The sequence below is a fragment of the Oncorhynchus tshawytscha genome, unplaced genomic scaffold (assembly GCF_018296145.1).
Source record: "Oncorhynchus tshawytscha isolate Ot180627B unplaced genomic scaffold, Otsh_v2.0 Un_contig_1741_pilon_pilon, whole genome shotgun sequence".
NCBI classification, from domain to species: Eukaryota; Metazoa; Chordata; class Actinopteri; order Salmoniformes; family Salmonidae; genus Oncorhynchus; species Oncorhynchus tshawytscha.
This window is the reverse complement of record NW_024609808.1, coordinates 1-15,073: the sequence shown is the minus strand read 5'-3', so window position 1 is coordinate 15,073 and position 15,073 is coordinate 1.

The following is a 15,073-nucleotide window of genomic DNA, read 5'->3' as shown; positions in this document are numbered from 1 at the left end:
GAGTAGCAATCTAGCCTGGTAAGATGGCCTGAAAAACTGGCCTGGTAAGATCTTTTTGTGTTGGGAAAGACTAAGTGAGTTGGCTTTACAGCACAAAACAGATCTGGGATCAGGCTGTATTAAACCTCTAGTACACAGAAACAATAGTTTTCTTCCAGTGACAGGATCATAGTTGATTTATTTAAGAAGGGACTCAGGGAGAGAGTGAATTGGGTTAACGTTCACGAAGGCATGCACAGGGAAGAATGATATTTGACAGTTTTTTACATCAAAGTTAGACTTCTTGTGTGACTTCTTGTGTTGCTCTTTCTTAGCCAAGAGAGAGAGAGAATCAGAGAGAGAGTTACGGTGAGGAACGAGAGGGAGAGAGTTACGGTGAGGAACGAGAGGGAGAGAGTTACGGTGAGGAACGAGAGGGAGAGAGTTACGGTGAGGAACGAGAGGGAGAGAGTTACGGAGTGAGGAACGAGAGGGAGAGAGTTACAGAGTGAGGAACGAGAGGGAGAGAGTTACGGAGGGAGAGAGTGAGGAACGAGAGGGAGAGAGTTACGGTGAGGAACGAGAGGGAGAGAGTTACGGTGAGGAACGAGAGGGAGAGAGTTACGGTGAGGAACGAGAGGGAGAGAGTTACAGAGTGAGGAACGAGAGGGAGGGAGAGTTACAGAGTGAGGAACGAGAGGGAGAGAGTTACAGAGTGAGGAACGAGAGGGAGAGAGTTATGGTGAGGAACGAGAGGGAGAGAGTTACAGAGTGAGGAAAAAGAGAGGGAGAGAGTTACAGAGTGAGGAACGAGAGGGAGAGAGTTACAGAGTGAGGAACGAGAGGGAGAGAGTTACGAGAGGGAGAGAGTGAGGAACGAGAGGGAGAGAGTTACGGTGAGGAACGAGAGGGAGAGAGTTACGAGTGAGGAACGAGAGGGGAGAGAGTTACAGGTGAGGAACGAGAGGGAGAGAGTTATGGTGAGGAACGAGAGGGAGAGAGTTACAGAGTGAGGAACGAGAGGGAGAGAGTTACAGAGTGAGGAACGAGAGGGAGAGAGTTACAGAGTGAGGAACGAGAGGGAGAGAGTTATGGTGAGGAACGAGAGGGAGAGAGTTACAGAGTGAGGAACGAGAGGGAGAGAGTTATGGTGAGGAACGAGAGGGAGAGAGAGTTACAGAGTGAGGAACGAGAGGGAGAGAGTTACAGAGTGAGGAACGAGAGGGAGAGAGTTACAGAGTGAGGAGAACGAGAGGGAGAGAGTTATGGTGAGGAACGAGAGGGAGAGAGTTACAGGTGAGGAACGAGAGGGAGAGAGTTACAGAGTGAGGAACGAGAGGGAGAGAGTTACGGTGAGGAACGAGAGGGAGAGAGTTACAGAGTGAGGAACGAGAGGGAGAGAGTTACAGAGTGAGGAAAAAGAGACACAGAGGGAGAGAGTTACGGTGAGGAACGAGAGGGAGAGAGTTACAGAGTGAGGAACGAGAGGGAGAGAGTTATGGTGAGGAACGAGAGGGAGAGAGTTATGGTGAGGAACGAGAGGGAGAGAGTTACAGAGTGAGGAACGAGAGGGAGAGAGTTACAGAGTGAGGAACGAGAGGGAGAGAGTTACGGTGAGGAACGAGAGGGAGAGAGTTACAGAGTGAGGAACGAGAGGGAGAGAGTTACGGTGAGGAACGAGAGGGAGAGAGTTACAGAGTGAGGAACGAGAGGGAGAGAGTTACAGAGTGAGGAACGAGAGGGAGAGAGTTACAGAGTGAGGAACGAGAGGGAGAGAGTTACAGAGTGAGGAACGAGAGGGAGAGAGTTACAGAGTGAGGAACGAGAGGGAGAGAGTTACAGAGTGAGGAACGAGAGGGAGAGAGTTACAGAGTGAGGAACGAGAGGGAGAGAGTTACAGAGTGAGGAACGAGAGGGAGAGAGTTACGGTGAGGAACGAGAGACACAGAGGGAGAGAGTTACGGTGAGGAACGAGAGACACAGAGGGAGAGAGTTACGGTGAGGAACGAGAGGGAGAGAGTTACAGAGTGAGGAACGAGAGGGAGAGAGTTACAGAGTGAGGAACGAGAGGGAGAGAGTTACAGAGTGAGGAAAAAGAGACACAGAGGGAGAGAGTTACAGAGTGAGGAACGAGAGGGGGAGAGAGTTACAGAGTGAGGAACGAGAGGGAGAGAGTTATGGTGAGGAACGAGAGGGAGAGAGTTACGGTGAGGAACGAGAGGGAGAGAGTTACAGAGTGAGGAACGAGAGGGAGAGAGTTACGGTGAGGAACGAGAGGGAGAGAGTTACGGTGAGGAACGAGAGGGAGAGAGTTACAGAGTGACAGAGAGGAACGAGAGGGAGAGAGTTACAGGTGAGGAACGAGAGGGAGAGAGTTACAGAGTGAGGAACGAGAGGGAGAGAGTTACAGAGTGAGGAACGAGAGGGAGAGAGTTACAGAGTGAGGAACGAGAGGGAGAGAGTTACGGAGTGAGGAACGAGAGGGAGAGAGTTACGGTGAGGAGGAACGAGAGGGAGAGAGTTACAGGTGAGGAACGAGAGGGAGAGAGTTACAGAGTGAGGAATGAGAGGGAGAGAGTTACAGAGTGAGGAACGAGAGGGAGAGAGTTACAGAGTGAGGAACGAGAGGGAGAGAGTTACAGAGTGAGGAACGAGAGGGAGAGAGTTACAGAGTGAGGAACGAGAGGGAGAGAGTTACAGAGTGAGGAACGAGAGGGAGAGAGTTACAGAGTGAGGAATGAGAGGGAGAGAGTTACAGAGTGAGGAACGAGAGGGAGAGAGTTACGGTGAGGAACGAGAGGGAGAGAGTTACAGAGTGAGGAACGAGAGGGAGAGAGTTACAGAGTGAGGAACGAGAGGGAGAGAGTTACAGAGTGAGGAACGAGAGGGAGAGAGTTACGGTGAGGAACGAGAGGGAGAGAGTTACGGTGAGGAACGAGAGGGAGAGAGTTACAGAGTGAGGAACGAGAGGGAGAGAGTTACGGTGAGGAACGAGAGGGAGAGAGTTACGGTGAGGAACGAGAGGGAGAGAGTTACAGAGTGAGGAACGAGAGGGAGAGAGTTACAGAGTGAGGAACGAGAGGGAGAGAGTTACGGTGAGGAACGAGAGGGAGAGAGTTACAGAGTGAGGAACGAGAGGGGAGAGAGTTACAGAGTGAGGAAAAAGAGACACAGAGGGAGAGAGTTACGGTGAGGAACGAGAGGAGAGACAGAGTTAGGAACGAGAGGAACGAGAGGGAGAGAGTTACAGAGTGAGGAACGAGAGGGAGAGAGGGAGAGAGTTACAGAGTGAGGAACGAGAGGGAGAGAGTTACAGTGAGGAACGAGAGGGAGAGAGTTACAGAGTGAGGAACGAGAGGGAGAGAGTTACAGAGTGAGGAACGAGAGGGAGAGAGTTACAGAGTGAGGAACGAGAGACACAGAGGGAGAGAGTTACAGTGAGGAACGAGAGGGAGAGAGTTACAGAGTGAGGAACGAGAGACACAGAGGGAGAGAGAAAACATGACAGAGAAATGGAGTGGGAGATTACATTTAGGAGCGCAAAGAAATGGACTTGGCCCAGTGTACTCTAATATTTATGGCCTGTCGGAGTTGAACCGATGGGCTGTGGATCAAACCCGGTCCCTGGCAGCTGGTGTACGTTTAATGTTTCATAACACAGTTAACTATTAAAGCTATGTTCTGCTGGGCCTGAAAACAGTTGTTCTCTGTCTACAGAGTAAGGGATCAGATTCAAACAGGTTCTCTTTTATATCTCTCGCTTTACATTTCACACTAACCTAATGACTTCCCTTCAAACCCCACATTGCGTAACAGTAATGCCTCCCACTTTCCCCAACGGCCACAGCCCCAGCCTCCCTGTTTCTCTATATTGTAACTCTGCACCCAAAGATACTACCTACTAATACTCCAGAGTTGCCCATTCCTTTAAACTATCACGTTTTCCCATGGCATGGTGTTTTAGCACTACAGATGTCAGATCTGAATTTGAGCCAGTTTGCTACAGAAGGAAAATAATCCAATAATCCTGCAGCAACAGGACATGTGAGTTGTTATGCAAATTATAATTAATGGACATTTTTATAGGGGTTGATACATTTTCCATTGGAAATGACAAACATCAAAGCCTTTTAAACCTAAAATACGCTTCATGTTTGACATTTCCTGCATTGCAGGAAGTTCTGCAACAGGGGATCACATTAAGATCCTACATCTGTAGCAGCAGTGCTTGTTGTTTGGGAGTAGGGGCTTGGCGTGTAAAGGAGGAGGAAAGGGATGGAAGGCTGAATAGGAGCAACTCTCCCTGGGATTTCCTGCACGTCCGGGTGTGTCATAGATGACAGAGATGGGGAAAACAGAATAATGGCATCGCCACGTCACCCCTCTGATGTGGCCACCATTGTTTATGGAAACAAATCACTCCACTCTGGCTCTGTTTGGCTCTCTCTCATTTTTGTCACTCTGCTCTCTACCTTTCTCTCTCTATTTTTCTCTTCCTTCCTTTCTCTCTCTCTGCTCTTCTTCCTTTCTTTCTCTCTTTCTATTCCTTTCTCTCTCTCTTTTTCTCTTCCTTTCTCTCTCTCTTTTTCTCTTCCTTTCTCTCTCTTTTTCTCTCTTTCTCGCTCTCTTTTTCTCTTCCTTTCTCTATTTTTCTCTTCCTTTCTCTCTCTCTTTTTCTCTTCCTTTCTCTCTCTTTTTCTCTCTTTCTCGCTCTCTTTTTCTCTTCCTTTCTCTCTTTTTCTCTTCCTTTCTCTCTCTCTTTTTCTCTTCCTTTCTCTCTTTCTATTCCTTTCTCTCTCTCTTTTTCTCTTCCTTTCTCTCTCTTTTTCTCTTCCTTTCTCTCTCTTTTTCTCTTCCTTTCTCTCTCTCTTTTTCTCTTCCTTTCTCTCTCTTTTTCTCTTCCTTTCTCTCTCTTTTTCTCTCTTTCTCGCTCTCTTTTTCTCTTCCTTTCTCTCTTTTTCTCTTCCTTTCTCTCTCTCTTTTTCTCTTCCTTTCTCTCTCTCTTTTTCTCTTCCTTTCTCTCTCTCTTTTTCTCTTCCTTTCTCTCTCTCTTTTCTCTTCCTTTCTCTCTTTCTCTTCCTTTCTCTCTCTCTTTTTCTCTTCCTTTCTCTCTCTCTTTTTCTCTTCCTTTCTCTCTCTCTTTTTCTCTTCCTTTCTCTCTCTCTTTTTCTCTTCCTTTCTCTCTCTCTTTTTCTCTTCCTTTCTCTCTTTCTATTCCTTTCTCTCTCTCTTTTTCTCTTCCTTTCTCTCTTTCTCTTCCTTTCTCTCTTTCTATTCCTTTCTCTCTCTCTTTTTCTCTTCCTTTCTCTCTCTTTTTCTCTTCCTTCCTTTCTCTCTCTTTTTCTCTTCCTTTCTCTCTCTCTTTTTCTCTTCCTTTCTCTCTCTTTTTCTCTTCCTTTCTCTCTCTCTTTTTCTCTTCCTTTCTTTCTCTCTCTTTTTCTCTTCCTTTCTCTCTCTTTTCTCTTCCTTTCTCTCTCTTTTTCTCTTCCTTTCTCTCTCTTTTTCTCTTCCTTTCTCTCTCTTTTTTCTCTTCCTTTCTCTCTCTTTTTCTCTTCCTTTCTCTTCTCTTTTTCTCTTCCTTTCTCTCTCTTTTTCTCTTCCTTTCTCTCTCTTTTTCTCTTCCTTTCTCTCTCTTTTTCTCTTCCTTTCTCTCTCTCTTTTTCTCTTCCTTTCTCTCTCTCTTTTTCTCTTCCTTTCTCTCTCTCTTTTCTCTTCCTTTCTCTCTCTTTTTCTCTTCCTTTCTCTCTCTTTTTCTCTTCCTTTCTCTCTCTCTTTTTCTCTTCCTTTCTCTCTCTCTTTTTCTCTTCCTTTCTCTCTCTCTTTTCTCTTCCTTTCTCTCTCTTTTTCTCTTCCTTTCTCTCTCTTTTTTCTCTTCCTTTCTCTCTCTTTTTTCTCTTCCTTTCTCTCTCTCTTTTCTCTTCCTTTCTCTTCTCTTTCTCTCTTTTTCTCTTCCTTTCTCTCTCTTTTTCTCTTCCTTTCTCTCTCTTTTTCTCTTCCTTTCTCTCTCTCTTTTTCTCTTCCTTTCTCTCTTTTTCTCTTTTTCTCTCTCTTTTTTCTTTCTTCTCTTTCTCTCTTTTTCTCTTTTTTCTCTTCCTTTCTCTCTCTTTTTCTCTTCCTTTCTCTCTCTTTTTTCTCTTCCTTTCTCTCTCTCTTTTTCTCTTCCTTTCTCTCTCTTTTTCTCTTCCTTTCTCTCTCTTTTTCTCTTCCTTTCTCTCTCTCTTTTTCTCTTCCTTTCTCTCTCTTTTTCTCTTCCTTTCTCTCTCTCTTTTTCTCTTCCTTTCTCTCTCTCTTTTTCTCTTCCTTTCTCTCTCTTTTTCTCTTCCTTTCTCTCTCTTTTTCTCTTCCTTTCTCTTTCTCTCTTTTCTTCTCTCTTTTTCTCTTCCTTTCTCTCTCTCTTTTTCTCTTCCTTTCTTTCTCTCTCTTTTTCTCTTCCTTTCTCTCTCTTTTTCTCTTCCTTTCTCTCTCTTTTTCTCTTCCTTTCTCTCTCTTTTCTCTTCCTTTCTCTCTCTCTTTTTCTCTTCCTTTCTCTCTCTTTTTCTCTTCCTTTCTCTCTCTTTTTTCTCTTTTTCTCTCTCTTTTTCTCTTCCTTTCTCTCTCTTTTTTCTCTTCCTTTCTCTCTCTTTTTCTCTTCCTTTCTCTCTCTTTTTTTCTCTTCCTTTCTCTCTCTCTTTTTCTCTTTTTCTCTCTTTCTCTTCTTTCTCTCTCTTTTTCTCTTCCTTTCTCTCTCTCTTTTCTCTTCCTTTCTCTCTCTTTCTCTCTCCTTTCTCTCTCTCTCTTCCTTTCTCTCTCTCTTTTTTCTCTTCCTTTCTTTCTCTCTTTTTCTCTTCCTTTCTCTCTTTTTTCTCTTCCTTTCTCTCTCTTTTTCTCTTCCTTTCTCTCTCTTTTTCTCTTCTTTTTCTCTCTCTTTTTCTCTTCCTTTCTCTCTCTTTTTCTCTTTTTTCTCTTCTTTTTCTCTTCCTTCTTTCTCTCTCTTTTCTCTTCCTTTCTCTCTCTTTTTCTCTTCCTTTCTCTCTCTTTTTCTCTTCCTTTCTCTCTCTCTTTTTCTCTTCCTTTCTCTCTTTCTTTTCTTCCTTTCTCTTTCTCTTTTTTCTCTTCCTTTCTCTCTCTTTTTTCTCTTCCTTTTCTCTCTCTTTTTCTCTTCCTTTCTCTCTCTTTTTCTCTTCCTTTTTCTCTCTCTCTTTTCTCTCTTTCTCTTTCTTTTTCTCTTCCTTTCTCTCTCTTTTTTCTCTTCCTTTCTCTCTCTTTTTCTCTTCCTTTCTCTCTCTCTTTTCTCTTCCTTTCTCTCTCTTTTTCTCTTCCTTTCTCTCTCTTTTTCTCTTCCTTTCTCTCTCTTTTTTCTCTTCCTTTCTCTCTCTCTTTTTTCTCTTCCTTTTCTCTTCCTTTCTCTCTTTTTCTCTTCCTTTCTCTCTCTCTTTTCTCTTCCTTTCTCTCTCTTTCTCTTTTCTTTCTCTCTCTCTTTTCTCTTCCTTTCTCTCTTTCTTTCTCTTCCTTCTTTTTCTCTTCCTTTCTCTCTCCTTTTTTCTCTCTTTCTCTCTTCTCTTTTTCTCTTCCTTTCTCTCTTTTCTCTTCCTTTCTCTCTCTTTTTCTCTTCCTTTCTCTCTCTTTTTTCTCTTCCTCTCCTTTCCTCTCTCTTTTTCTCTTCCTTTCTCTCTCTCTTTTCTCTTCCTTTTTCTCTCTCTTTTTCTCTTCCTTTCTCTCTCTCTCTTCCTTCTCTCTTTTTCTCTTCCTTTCTCTCTCTTTTTTCTCTTCCTCTCTCTCTTTTCTCTCTTTTTTATCTCTTTTTCTCTTCCTTTCTTTCTCTCTCTTTTTCTCTTCCTTTCTCTCTTTTTTTTCTCTTCCTTTCTCTCTCTCTTTTTCTCTTCTCTTCTCTTTCTCTCTTTTCTCTTCCTTTCTCTCTTTTTTCTCTTCCTTTCTCTCTTTTTTCTCTTTACCTTTCTCTCTTTCTCTTTTTCTCTTTTCTCTCTTTCTCTCTCTTTTTCTCTTTTTCTCTTTCTCTCTTCTTTTTCTCTCTCTCTTTCTCTCTCTCTCTTTCTCTCTTTTTCTCTCTTTCTCTTTTTCTCTTTCTCTCTCTCTTTTTCTCTTCTCTTTCTCTCTCTCTTTTTCTCTTCTCTCTCTCTTCTTTCTCTTCCTTTCTCGCTCTCTTTTTTCTCTTCCTTTCTCTCTCTCTCTTTTTCTCTCTTTCTCTTCTCTTTTTCTCTTTTTTCTCTTTCTTTCTTTTTCTCTTTCTTTCTCTCTTTTTTCTCTTCCTTTCTCTCTCTTTTTCTCTTCCTTTCTCTCTCTCTTTTTCTCTTCTCTTCTCTTTCTCTCTTTTCTCTCTTCCTTTCTCTCTCTCTTTCTCTTCCTTTCTCTCTCTTTCTCTCTCTTCCTTTCTCTCTCTCTTTTCTCTTCCTTTCTCTCTTTCTTTTCTCTTTCTCTTTCTTTCTTTTAAACTCTTTTTCTCTTCCTTTCTCTCTCTTTTTCTCTCTTTCTCTCTCTTTTCTCTCTTCCTTTCTCTCTCTCTCTTTCTCTCTTTATTTCTTTCTCTCTTTTCTCTCTTCTTTTTCTCTCTTTCTCTTCTTTCTCTTAACTTTTTCTCTCTCTTTCTCTTTCTCTTTTTCTCTTCCTTTCTCTCTCTCTTTCTCTCTCTCTTTCTCTCTCTCTTTCTCTCTCTTCCTTTCTCTCTCTCTTTTCTCTCTTTCTTTCTCTCTTTTTCTCTTCCTCTTTCTCTCTCTCTTTTTCTCTTCTTTCTCTCTCTCTTTCTCTTTCTCTTCTCTCTCCTGTCTCTCAAATTAAACTTCAGATTCTCTTTCTCTTCCTTTCTCTCTCTTTTTTTCTCTTCCTTTCTCTCTCTCTTTCTTCTCTCTTTCTCTTTCTCTTTTTCTCTTCTCTCTCTCTTTTTCTCTTCTCTTTCTCTTCTCTTTTTCTCTTCTCTTTCTCTCTCTCTTTCTCTTTCTCTTCTCTCTCTTTCTCTCTTCTTTCTCTCTCTTTTTCTCTTCCTTTCTCTCTCTCTTTTTCTCTTTGGAAACTTTCTCTCTCTTTTTCTCTTTCCTTTCTCTCTTTCTCTTTTTCTCTCTTCTCTTTCTCTTTCTCTTTCTTTCTCTCTCTCTCTTCTCTTTTCTCTTTCTCTTCTTTTCTCACTCTCTTTTTCTCTTCCTTTCTCTTTCTCTCTTTTCTCTCTCCTTTCTCTCTCTCTTTTTCTCTTCCTTTCTCTCTCTCTCTTTTTCTCTTTTCCTTTCTCTCTCTCTTTCTCTTCCTTTCTCTCTCTCTCTCTCTTCTTCTCTTCCTTTCTCTCTCTCTTTTTCTCTCTTCTTTCTCTCAGCAGTCTTTCTCAGCCCACTCTCTTTCTATTCCTTTCTTTCTCTCTCTCTTTCTCTTCCTTTCTCTTCTCTCTTTTTCTCTTCCTTTCTCTCTCTTTTTTCTCTTTCCTTTCTCTCTCTTTTTCTCTCTCCTTTCTCTCTCTCTCTTTCTCTCTCTTCCTTTCTCTCTTTTTCTCTCTTTCTCTCTCTTCTTCTCTTTCTCTTTCTCTCTCTTTTCTCTTTTTTCTCTTCTCTTTTCTCTCTTTTCTTTTTCTCTCTCTTTTCTCTCTTTTCTCTTCTCTTTTCTCTCTCTTTCTCTCTCTCTTTTTCTCTCTTTCTCTCTCTCTTTATACCTCTTTTCTCTTTCTCTCTCTCTTTTTCTCTTCTCTTTCTCTCTTTCCCACACTTTCTCTCTCTCTCTTTTTCTCTTCCTTTCTCTCTCTCTTTTTTCTCTTCCTTTCTCTCTCTTTTCTCTCTTTGTCTCTCTTTCTCTCTCTCTTTTCTCTTTTTCTCTCTCTCTTTTTTCTTCCTTTCTCTTTCTCTTTTTCTCTTCCTCTTCTCTCTTTCTCTTTCTCTTCCTTTCTCTCTCTCTTTTTCTCTTTTTTCTTTCTTTTTTTCTCTTTTTCTCTTCCTTTCTCGCTCTCTTTTTCTCTTCTTTCTCTTTCTTTTTCTCTTCCTTTCTCTCTCTTTTTTCTCTTCTTTCTCTCTCTCTTTCTCTCTTCTTTCTCTCTTTCTTTTTCTCTTCCTTTCTTTCTCTCTCTTTTCTCTTCTTTCTCTCTTCTCTTTTTTTCTCTTCTCTCTTTCTATCTCTTTTCTCTTTCCTTTCTCTCTCTTCTCTCTTTTTCTCTCTTTTTTCTCTTCCTTTCTCTCTCTCTTTTTCTCTCTCCTTTATCCTCTTCTCTTTTTCTCTTCTTTCTCTCTTCTCTTTTCTCTTCCTTTCTTTTCTCTCTTTTTCTTTCCTTTTCTCTCTCTTTTTCTCTCTTTCTTTTTCTTTTTCTCTCTTCTCTTTCTCTTTCTCTTTCTCTCTCTTTTTTTCTCTCTTCTCTTTCTCTTTTCTTTCTCTCTCTTTTTCTCTTCTTTCTCTTTTCTCTTTCTCTTTCTTTCTCTCTTTTTCTCTCTTTCTCTTTCTCTTTCTCTTTTTCTTTCTCTTTCTTTCTCTTTTTCTCTTTTTTTTCTCTTCTCTTTCTCTCTCTTTTCTTTCCTCTTTTCTCTCTCTCTTTCTCTCTCTTTCTCTCTCTCTTTCTCTTTCTTTCTCTCTCTTTCTCTCTTCTTTCTCTTTCTCTCTCTCTTTGTCTCTCTTTTTCTCTCTCCTTTTTTTCTTTCTTTCTCTTTCTCTTTCTCTCTTTCTTTCTCTTTTTTCTCTTTCTCTCTTTCTCTTCTTTCTCTCTCTCTCTTTCTTTTCTTCTTTCTTTTCTCTCTTTCTTTCTCTTCTTTCTTCTCTTTCTCTCTCTCTTTTTCTCTTTCTCTCTTTCTTCTCTTTTCTCTTCTCTTTCTCTCTCTCTTTTTCTCTCTCTCTCTTCTCTCTTTTCTTCTCTTTTCTTTCTTTCTCTCTTTTTCTCTTTCCTTTCTCTTTCTCTCTTTTCTCTCTTCTTTCTCTCTCTTTCTTTTTCTTTCTCTCTCTCTCTTTCTCTCTTTCTCTTTTCTCTTTCTCTCTCTTTCTCTTTCTTTCTTTTCTTCTCTCTTTCTTCTCTTTTCTCTCTTTCTCTCTCTTTTCTCTCTTTCTTCTCTTTTCTCTCTCTTTCTCTCTTTTCTCTCTTTCTCTCTCTCTTTCTCTCTTCTTTCTCTCTTTTTCTTCCTTTCTTTCTTTCTCTCTTTCTCTTTTTCTCTTTCTACTTTCTCTTTTTCTCTCTCTCTATTCTCTTTCTGTCTCTCTCTTTCTTTTCTCTTCCTTTCTCTCTCTCTTTTTCTCTTTCTCTCTCTTTCTCTTCTTTCTCTCTCTTTTTCTCTTTTTCTTTCTTTCTCTCTCTTTTTCTCTTTTTCTCTCTCTCTTTTCTCTTCCTTTCTCTCTCTTTTTTCTCTTTCTCTCTCTTTCTCTCTCTTCCTTTTCTCTCTTTTCTCTTCTTTCTCTTTCTCTTTTTCTCTTTTCTATCTCTTTCTCTCTCTCTTTTCTCTCTTTTTCTTCTTTTTTTTCTCTCTTTTCTCTCTCTTTTTCTCTTCTTTCTCTCTCTTTTTCTCTTCATTCTCTCTCTTTTTTCTTTTCTCTTTCTCTCTCTTTTCTCTTCTCTTTTCTCTTTTTCTCTTCCTTTCTCTCTCTCTTTTTCTCTTTTCTCTCTCTCTCTTTCTCTCTTCTCTTTCTCTTTCTTTCTCTTTCTTTCTCTCTCTTCTTTCTTTCTCTCTCTCTTCTTTCTCTCTTCTTTCTCTCTCTCTTTTTCTCTTCTTTCTTCTCTCTTTTTCTCTTCCTTTCTCTCTCTCTTTTCTCTCTTCTCTTTCTCTCTCTCTTTTCTCTTCCTTTCTCTCTTTCTCTTTTTCTTCTCTTTCTCTCTCTCTCTCTTTTCTCTCTTTCTCTCTCTTTTTTCTCTTTCTCTTTTTTCTTTCTCTCTCTTTTCTCTTTCTCTTTCTCTCTCTTTCTCTCTCTCTTTCTCTTCCTTTCTCTCTCTCTTTTTCTCTTCATTATTTCTCTCTTTCTACTTTTTCTCTTCCTTTCTCTCTTTCTTTTTCTCTTCCTTTCTCTTTCTTTTTCTTTCTCTCTTTCTCTTTCTCTTTTTCTCTTCTCTTTCTCTCTTTCTTTTTCTCTTCTTTCTCTTTTTCTCTTCCTTTCTCTCTCTCTTTTTTCTCTTTTCCTTTCTTCTCTTTCTTTCTTCCTTTCTCTCTCTCTTTCTCTTTCTCTCTTCTTTTCTCTCTTTCTCTTCTTTTCTCTTCTTTTCTCTCTCTCTTTTCTTTCTTCTCTCTCTCTTTTTCTCTTTTTCTCTTCTTTTCTTTCTTTCTTTCTTCTCTTCTTTCTCTTCCTTTCTTTCTTTCTCTTTCTTTCTTTTTTCTCTTCCTTTCTCTCTCTCTTTCTCTTTTTCTCTCTCTCTTTCTCTTCTTTCTCTCTCTTTTTTTCTCTTCCTTTCTCTCTTCTTTCTTCTCTTTCTCTTTTTTTCTTTCTTTGTTTTTCTCTTTTCTCTTCCTTTCTCTCTCTTTTTTTTCTTCTCTTTCTCTCTTCTCTTTTTCTCTTCCTTTCTCTTTCTCTCTTTTTTTCTCTCTCTTTTTCTTTCTCTCTCTTTCTTTTCTCTCTTTCTCTTTCTCTCTCTTTTTTTCTCTTTCTCTCTCTTTCTCTTCTCTCTCTCTCTTTTCTCTTCTCTCTCTCTCTCTCTCTTTCTCTCTCCTTTCTCTCTTTCTTTTCTCTCTCTTTCTCTTTCTCTCTTTCTCTCTCTTTTTTTTCTCTCTCTCTCTCTCTTTTTTCTCTCTCCTTTCTTTTCTCTTTTTCTCTCTTTTCTCTTTTTCTCTTTCTCTTTCTCTCTTCTCTTTCTCTTCTCTTTCTCTCTCTTTTTCTCTTCTTTCTCTTCTCTTTTTCTCTTCCTTTTTCTCTCTTCTTTCTCTTTCTCTTTCTCTTTTTCTCTCTCCTTTCTCTCTCTTTTTCTCTTCCTTTCTCTCTCTCTTTCTTCTCTCTCTCTTTTCTCTCTTCTCTTTCTCTCTTTCCTTTTTTCTCTCTTTTTCTCTCTTTCTCTTTCTCTTTCTCTCTTTTTCTCTTTCTCTTTTCTCTTCTCTTTCTCTTTTTTCTCTTTCTCTCTCTTTCTCTTCTTTTCTCTTTTTCTCTTTCTCTCTTCTTTTCTCTTTCTTCTCTTTCTCTTTCTCTCTCTCTTTCTCTCTTTCTCTCCTCTCTTTTTCTCTTCCTTTCTCTTTCTTTTTCTCTTCCTTTCTCTCTCTTTTCTTTCTTCTCTCTTCTCTCTTCTTTCTTCTCTTTCTTTCTCTCTCTTCTTTCTTTTTCTCTTTCTTTCTTTCTCTCTTTTTTTCTTCTCTTTCTCTCTCTTTCTTTTTCTCTTCTTTTCTTCTCTCTCTCTTTTCTCTTCCTTTCTCTCTCTTTCTCTTTTCTTCTCTTTCTCTCTCTTTTTTCTCTTTCTTTCTCTTCTCTTTCTCTCTTTCTTCTTTCTCTCTTTTCTCTTTCTTCTCTTTCTCTCTCTCTTTCTCTCTTTCTCTTTCTCTTTGTCTTTTTTCTCTTTCTCTCTTTCTCTCTCTTTCTCTCTTCCTTTCTTTCTCTTTTTCTCTCTTTCTCTCTCTCTTTTCTCTTCTTTCTCTTTCTCTTTTTCTCTTCCTTTCTTTCTCTCTTTCTCTTTCTTTCTCTCTTTCTCTTTCTTCTCTTTCTCTCTCTCTTTCTCTTCCTTTCTCTCTTCTCTTTTTCTCTTCCTTTCTTCCCCCTTTTTCTCTTCCTTTTCTCTTTTCTTGGCTTTTCTATTCCTTTTCTACTCTTTCTATTCTTTCTTCTCTTTTTCTCTTCCTTTTCTCTCTCTTCTTTTCTCTTTCTTTCTTCTCTTTTTCTCTTTCTCTTTCTCTTTCTCTTCCTTTCTTCTATTTTCTCTTCTCTTTCTCCATCTCTCCCCCTCTCTTTTTCCTCTTTTCTCTTTTTCTCTTCCATTCCCTTTCTCTCTCTTTCTCTTCTCTTTCTCTCTCTTTTTCTCTTCTTTTCTCTCTCTTTTTTTTCTTCCTTTCTCTTCCCTTTTTTCTTCTGTTTTCTCTCTCTTTTTCTCTTCCCCTCTTTCTCTTTTTCTCTTTTCTTTCTTTCTCTCTTTTTCTCTTTCTACTGTTTTCTCTTTCTTCTCTTTCTTTCATTCTCTTTTTCTCTTCCTTTCTCTCTCTTTTTCTCTTCCCCTTCTCTCTCTTTTTCTCTCTTTTTCCCCCTTTCTCTCTCTTTTTCTCTTCTCATTTTCTCCCCTTTTTCTACTTCCTTTCTCTTTCTCTTTTTCTCTTCCTTTCTCTTTCTCTTTTTCTCTTTCTCTCATTCTCCCTCTTTTTCTCTTCTTTCTCTCTCTCTTTTTCTCTTCCCCCTTTCTCTCCTCTCTTTTTCTTCTCTTTTCTCTCTCTTTTTTCTTTCCTTTCTCTTCTCTTTTTCTCATTCCCCCTGTTTCTCTCTTTTTTTTCTTCCTTTCTCTCTCTCTTTTTCTCTTCCTTTCTCTCTCTTTTTCTCTTCCTTTCTCTCTCTTTTTCTCTTCCTTTCTCTCTCTTTTTCTCTTCCTTTCTCTCTCTTTTTCTCTCTTTTTCTCTTCCTTTCTCTCTCTTTTTCTCTTCCTTTCTCTCTCTTTTTCTCTCTTTTTCTCTTCCTTTCTCTCTCTTTTTCTCTTCCTTTCTCTCTCTTTTTCTCTCTTTTTCTCTTCCTTTCTCTCTCTTTTTCTCTTCCTTTCTCTCTCTCTTTTCTCTTCCTTTCTCTCTCTCTTTTTCTCTTCCTTTCTCTCTCTTTTTCTCTTCCTTTCTCTCTCTCTTTTTCTCTTCCTTTCTCTCTCTCTTTTTCTCTTCCTTTCTCTCTCTTTTTTCTCTTCCTTTCTCTCTCTCTTTTTCTCTTCCTTTCTCTCTCTTTTTCTCTTCCTTTCTCTCTCTCTTTTCTCTTCCTTTCTCTCTCTCTTTTTCTCTTCCTTTCTCTCTCTCTTTTTCTCTTCCTTTCTCTCTCTCTTTCTCTTCCTTTCTCTCTCTTTTTCTCTTCCTTTCTCTCTCTTTTTCTCTCTTTTTCTCTTCCTTTCTCTCTCTTTTTCTCTTCCTTTTTCTCTCTTTTTCTCTTCCTTTCTCTCTCTTTTGCTTCCTTTCTCTCTCTTTCTATTCCTTTCTCTCTCTCCTTTTCTATTCCTTTCTCTCTCTTTTTCTCTCTTTTTCTATTCCTTTCTCTCTTTTTCTCTTCCTTTCTCTCTCTCTTT